Source organism: Lagenorhynchus albirostris, chromosome 16, assembly GCF_949774975.1.
Source record: "Lagenorhynchus albirostris chromosome 16, mLagAlb1.1, whole genome shotgun sequence".
NCBI classification, from domain to species: Eukaryota; Metazoa; Chordata; class Mammalia; order Artiodactyla; family Delphinidae; genus Lagenorhynchus; species Lagenorhynchus albirostris.
The window spans coordinates 31,106,057-31,113,428 of NC_083110.1; positions in this window are offsets into that span (position 1 = coordinate 31,106,057).

The following is a 7,372-nucleotide window of genomic DNA, read 5'->3' on the forward strand; positions in this document are numbered from 1 at the left end:
TAGGAGTCAGCATCATCAACCTTCAGGTTCCAACTGGTCTGGGGTCTACATGCCTGTGGGCAGCATACCATCGTTAATCGTTAACCTCTCCCACCTGGAAGGGGTTTCAGTATCTGCAAAACAGCTCAAGGATATTGTTGTGTGTATCCTTTGATGGGGAATGGGGGACCTTGTCCCAAGGTTGCCCTATTGTTTCTCTTGACTGTTTCTCCCTGGTCTCACATCCCCTCCCTTCCCTAATTAACAACTATTTGAATCTGCCCACTGGAACTCAGGGAAGGTCATGTAGGCTGATTGCAGGATATTTCCTGTAATCAAAGAAATGGGGGAACACAGAAAGGCTTTGTGCCCAGGAGCCCCAAAGGGCCCTGCTCAGTATCATTTAAGGCTGAATAACATTCCATTGTATATATATGCCACATTTTGTTTATCCAGTCACCAGCTGACAGACAATTGGTTGCATCCACCCCTTGGCTACTGTGAATAATGTTGCTATGAACATGGGTGTGCAAACATCTTTTCAAGACCCAGCTTGACTCTCAGGTTTAAGATGCAATTAGTTTGGTTGTGTGTTTTATTACTGCTTTCTTTAAACAAACAAATAAACAAACATGGAGCCTTTTGAAGAGTGAACTAATTGAGATGAACACTTCAGATGCTGCAGGGTGACATTAATTTGGGAAGTTTGGACACTCAAAGCTAAGATTTTGGCACTCAACAAAGTCCCAAAGATGCAGCACCAGGAGGAGCTAGAATAGCCCTAAACTGGGGCCTTGCAGAGAAAGCCCCGGCATCATTATGCTCTTCAGTCACAACATTATCTAGGAAACCCTTTCAGCAGAGATAATGGGGATCTATTCGTATAAATCATTTGCTGGATGAGTTATGCATTGACTTGTTGGAAAATACGGGAGATTACATGCCAGGTGTGCAGGAAAAACATTCTTCAAATTCAGTCACCTATACTATACCCTCAGGGGAAAACATTTAGGATCCATACAGTTTCCCTTGAAATAAAGGTTTGCTTTTCCTCTCCTGAATAGCATGGTTGAAAGGTCTGGCCAACAATCAGGCTGGCAGGCATGTTACTAAATATCGGAACCTCTGCTTTCAGCACGATGACTCAGTGGGGTGGTGGGTGTTTGCTAGATGATTAATGTTTCAGTATAGGTGTGCCTGCTGGTTGGGGCACAGAAGTAACTTAAATCGCTAATCGCAGAATCCTCTTCAGAGAAAACTGTAGTGAAACCTGGCTGAGCCATTGAAACTCTCCGCCCTCGGTTTTTGCGACAATGAGAATGCCTCTCTCAGGATGGTAGGGGGAGAGCCAAGCCATTCTTCTTAATAACACTTGCCAAGCCCTTGGCTGGGAGTGTGGCTGTGATGAGCACAGTCTCTGCCCTCGAGGTCCTAGTCCAGTGGGGGAGACAGAGAGAGGTAGGCAGTGTGGGAACAGAAGTAGGAACAAGCCTTGGGAGCCCAGAAGAGCAGAGCTAACTCAGGCAGAGTGAGAGGAAAAGCATTGCACAGATTACTTCTGACCTGGGTGTTGAAGAATGAGGAGTCTTACAGGCAGAAAAGCATAAGGAAAGGCAGTCTAGGCCGGGGGAAACAGCATGCGTGCGTAAGAATGGCAGGATGGCTGAATAGCAGAGGGTTGAGGGTGAGGTTGAGACTTGAGAAGGCCTCTTAATGAAGTGTGAGAACTCCAGAACAGGCCCGCCGTACCCCTGCCAGGAGCTCTGGGGGGATGCGATGCCATTCCTGGTCTCCCTGGCTGCCCACAGTGTCTGACCAGGGAGAAACCACAGCTTACACTGTGCAGCTGCGTGCCCAGAACCGAGGATGGAGAAGGCATTGCTTCACGGGTGGCACAGGCACCACGTTCATGGCCGTGTGTGGGGAGGAGGCCCTCAATCACCAACGAGGAGACCTTGCCAGCTTTGAGGGCATGTTTCCTCCGGTGAGGCTGAGGAGAGTGTGAAGAACACTCACCTCTCGGCTCCTTTCTGCAGCAGCCCTGGCCATCCCAGCCAGTGACCTGAACTCACCAACATTCCTGGGATGCAGAAACAGCATCCACTGGCTCCAGCCAGGTCCCTGGGTGTCCTGGCAGCATGCCAGCGAGGGGAAGGTGACACTCTGAGATAGCAGCAAGAGAACCTAAGGCAAGGTGACTGCAGGCGGGGAGGAAGCTTTCGTTTTCTCTCAGAAGGACTGGCTGGTGGCAGCCCGGTATTGTCCAAAGCAGGTTACCTGTGGTTTGGGAGACAATGCTTTTTATCATCCCAACCATGGCTCTTCTATCTGGGACACAAGCTATACTGAATGGGACACTAGGAAAAGAGAGAAAAATTAGACAGTGTTAGGCAAACCTAGACTCTCTCTGGGGTGCTCTTCTTTCTAAACATTTTTAGACTGAAACTGCGTCTCCTGGGAGAGCCTCTAATGAATATGGAGCAGCCTGTCTCACTAGACAGATTTCTCTTTGTCCGGGAGTTCTGAATGTCTTCTCTAGCCTCCAGAAACTGTAGGTGATTTTTTAAAATAATAATGAATGATTTAATGAGAGGTAGGCAGAGCTGGGCAGAACTATGGAGAACTCCCAGAGCAGGGGGATGCCCAAAGTGTGGAGTATGAGGAAACAGTTTTTTTTAGCATTGTAGCTATTTTATTTTTAGTTATATTGCTTTAAAAAAACCAACATGAGTCTACACGTCGAAAGTATATCTTCCTCCTTCCCAAAATGGAACAATTGCTATCAATTTGTGGGGTTTCCTTCTAGACATTGTTCTATGCCCATAGGGCGTCAGCATGTGTCAATACAGACCTACACATAGCTAGATGAAGAGATAGACAGACAGGACCGGAACTGGGATACAGATAAGGATAGAGACACAGCTGATGTCAGTTGTCCCTTCCTGTTCATCAGGAACAGAGAACAGAAGAGCTTAGCTCTTGGGAAGAGGGAGTGAGGAGTACACATTTTCCGTTTCCAGCCAGCTGAGCAGTTACACTGGGAGAGACAAGCCAATACTTGGGAGGAAGGAGAGGCTGGAGAAGCCAGACCCATGGTGATGTTGAGATTTCTAAGACAAACAGAAGAGATGGGTCTAGGGTTACCTGACATGATGGAGGGCCTGAGCCCTCTCTGTCCCTGGATTGCTGCAGGATCTCTGTAGAAACTTGACCATATGCCCTAAAGCATTGACGGTGGCCTCAAGCGTCTAATGGCAAGTGTGCTGTCAGTGGAGGAAACCACAGGGGATGATGGAAAATACTAAATTTGGTGAGGATGTGGAGAAACTGGAATTCTTAGAATTAGAATGAAAATCATATAGGCACTTTAGAAAACAGTTTGAGAGTGTCTTATAAAGTTAAACATACACTGACCATATGACCACTCCTAGACATTGATCCAAGAGAAATGACAACATATGTCCAGAGGTTGCCTACAAATGTTCCCAGCAACTTTATTCATAGCTGCCCAAAAGCTAGAAGCAACCCAAATATATCCATCAACTGGTGAATGGAGAAACAAAATTTGGCATACCTATACAATGGAATACTTCTTAGCAATAAGAAGTAATGAAGTACTGCTGTACACAGAAACATGGATGAATCTCAAAAGCATTATTCTAAGTGAAAAAAGCCAAACAAGATACTACATGCTGCATGATTCCATTTATATGAGATTCTACAAAAAGCAAAACTATAGCGATAGGAAGCACATCAGTGATCTCCTGAGGCTAGGGACCTGGGGAAGGAATTGACCACAAGGGCCATGAGAGAACTATTGGGGGTAATAGAAATGTTCTATATGATGATGGTGGTGGTGATGGTAGATGTCTGCATATGTGGGTTCCAACTCTTCAAATTCAGCAGTTAAAATTGGTGAATTTTACCTCAACTCTAACTTCATAAAAAATTGTACTTTACTAAAGCTGACAAAACTTTTTTTAAAAATTTATTTATTTACTTTTGGCTGCGTTGGGTCTTCGTTACTGCGCGCCGGCTTTCTCTAGCTGCGGCAAACGGGGGCTACTCTTCGTTGCGGTGCGTGGGCTTCTCATTGCGGTGGCTTCTCTTGTTGTGAAGCACGGGCTCTAGGCACACGGGCTTCAGTAGTCGTGGCTCTTGGGCTCTAGAGCACAGGCTCAGTAGTTGTGGCACATGCGCTTAGTTGCTCCACAGCATGTGGGATCTTCCCAGATGAGGGCTCGAACCCGGGTCCCCTGCATTGGCAGGCGGATGCTTAACCACTGCGCCACCAGGGAAGTCCCCAAAACATTTTTTTAATTCAAGCAAAAATAGGTGAGAAGGAAAGTGATAACCAGATTGAGAAATGGGCTATAACTACAGGAAAAGCAGAGTTTTTAGAAAATCACTAGGGAACAACTTTAAATAAATACATCTTAAAACTTAGTTGAAATGGACAATTTTTCAGAAAAATATAACAATAAACTGAGTCAACAGGAAAGTTCTTAACAGGTTTTACTATGCTAGATAACCCAGGTGCCCCTAAACCTGTCAAGGACAGTGAGGAGTTTGAGGGAAGCAAGACTTCTGACACCAATTTCCAGTTGAGGGTCCCTGAGACCACACTTAGGTTTGATAATTCACTAGGGGAACTCATAGAACTCACTGAATGCCATTATGCTCACGGTTATATTTTTATTATAGGGAAAAGATACAGATTGAAATTAGCCAAGGGAAGAAGTGCACAGGGCAGAGTAAGTACCAAACTCAGAACTTCCGGTCTTCCTCTAACTATGGAGTCATTAAAAGCGTTACTTTTCCAGCAGTGATGTGTGACAATATGCATAGAGTATTGGCAACCAGAGAAGCTCACCTGGACCTTGGTGTCCAGCAAAAGAAGTGAGAAGGAAATCAATACCAGGATTGAAAATTGGGATATAGTTAGAGATAAAGCAGAGTTTTTAGAAAATACCATATTTATTTGAATTACAACGACTTTATGGTGTATTTTGATATTTGGTAAGGCAAATTTTGTCTGTTTTTTCATGTAACTTTCACAACTACTTTCAGACATTTGTTTTCCTTATAAAGCTTGGCTTCTCTGTTAAGTTGCCTCCAGTTGCAAGTGCACATTGTTTATATTCCATGAGTTGAGTTTAATTGCTGTATAAAAATCTTCTAAGAGATTACATTAGGATTTGGCACTAAAGTGAAAAAGTTATTGTGAACACAGAAATTCATGGAAACAGCAAGTGGAAAATAAATTTATATTAGTAAAGGGAATTTTGTTATCAAAGGAATGACTTCATTTTTCTGTTTTCTTGCAAAGCAAAATCAAGAGGTTTATAGAACCAAGAAATAAAGCTACCCCCAATCCCCCTTCACACACATATGAAGTCTATTATCTTTTACTACAAGATCCATGCAAAAGGATTGTAATGCAATGGAAAATTTCCCAAATCTCTTGAAATAGATGAAAGAAATTCCAAAGCAATGAGAGATTGCCATCACAATTCATGTGTTTTTTTGTTTTGTTTTTTTTTGCGGTACACGGGCCTCTCACTGTTGTGGCCTCTCCCATTGCAGAGCACAGGCTCCGGACGCGCAGGCTCAGTGGCCATGGCTCACGGGCCCAGCCGCTCTGTGGCATGTGGGATCTTCCCGGACCGGGTCACAAACCCGTGTCCCCTGCATCGGCAGGCGGACTCTCAACCACTGCACCACCAGGGAAGCCCAATTCCTGTGTTTTGAAGGACTACCATTAAGATGTAACGTCTATTTATCAAAACTTCCTGCTGGTTTTGAGCAGAAGACAATAGTGGAGCACTCTTTTTTTTAAAAAAGATTTATTTATTGGGCTTCATTGGGTCTTCATTGCTGCACGCAGGCTTTCTCTAGTTGTGGCGAGCGGGGGCTACTCTTCATTGCAGTGTGTGGGCTTCTCGTTGCAGTGTAGTGGAGCACTCTTTAAGAAATGCTGCATCACCAGTGTTTCTAATAGCCCAAGGATAATATTGTGTGATAAATGCAGACATCAGTGATTCTGAGTCCAAAAATGATGGAGAAGAGTTGGACTTTGGATGTGAAAATGTCTTAGGAATATCTTAAGACATTTATTTCACTTCTATTTATCCTTTTAACTATGCACGCAATAATGTATGAGATGGGCACTAACCCAGACTTAGATCAATCAGAGCGCAGCAATACCCTGACCACAGTGACTGGCCAATCAGAGTGGCTGACTGGCTCTGGGCTTTGTTCACTCCTTAGTCTAACTGGCCCCTCCCCATGCTGGATCTTGGAAGCCATCCTGTGACCACAAGATGAACCAGTCTTAACATGAACCAACACCTGGCTAACAGTGCAAAGAAGCAAAAGGACCTGGATAGTTGATAACTTTATTGAATCATAGGATCACCTCAAGGCAGTCTGAGTTGGGTTTCTGTTACTTGCACACTAAAGCTTCCTAAATGAATGTTAGTGGATAGAGAAAAAGGTAATGAGTGAGGACACTCAAGGCAGCCCTGCTTCCCCAACCTGGGGACAGAATTATCCTACTATCCAGCTCTGGGTCAGTCACTGGTCCATCTGGTGAACCTCTGGTCACGTCTATTGAGGGCTCCAGAAAGGCTTTGCTGTGAGGTGCGCTGTGGAAGTAGAGCATCTTTATATGCTTTTATAAAATAAGAAAGTGGAATTCAGGGATATTGACAAGTAGAAAGATATTTGGAGCTGATCCGTGCACATCTGTTTTTGTGGTTCATACATGTTTCCAGATTTTGATTTGACTTTTATGCATTCACAGAACAAGAACCTAGGCTTGGAACAATGAAATCAAGCACCTATTTTTACTTTATTTTCATGTTGATGCTAGCTGCTTCCAGAACTGTCCCCAATGAGCCCAGACACACTGCAGGACCATCAGCTTAAAAAATCATGTTATGATGCTGGCCTGGGTCACTGCTGAGTGAGCAGATGAAGCTAGGTGAATCTAGGGGTGTCTGTGACACTGAAAGAATCACAAATCTTTACCCAAACTGCCTCCTGTTAGTAATGTTTTCTGCCTGCCCCAGGGGATTTTTGAAGGACAGAGCAGTTTCCCTGCCCCTGCTGAGAGGGTACCACACCCAAATTGTCACAAAGCTCGTAGTAGTCGACCTTAATTTCTACCCCCTTAAATTAAAATCTAGATTATGTCATGGTCTTTACAACACCAGAACTACTCTTCTTTTTCAAACTTGGTAGCTTGATGTTTTTGTTTTTAATCCCTGAGTTTGTAAATTTTCCTGTGTCTACTTTTTATTCTGGTCTGATGACTGCTTTTTAATGAGTTCAGCCTGTGCCTTCTTGGACAAATTGGGAGTGTGAAGAGTGTGTTAATTAGCTATCAGAT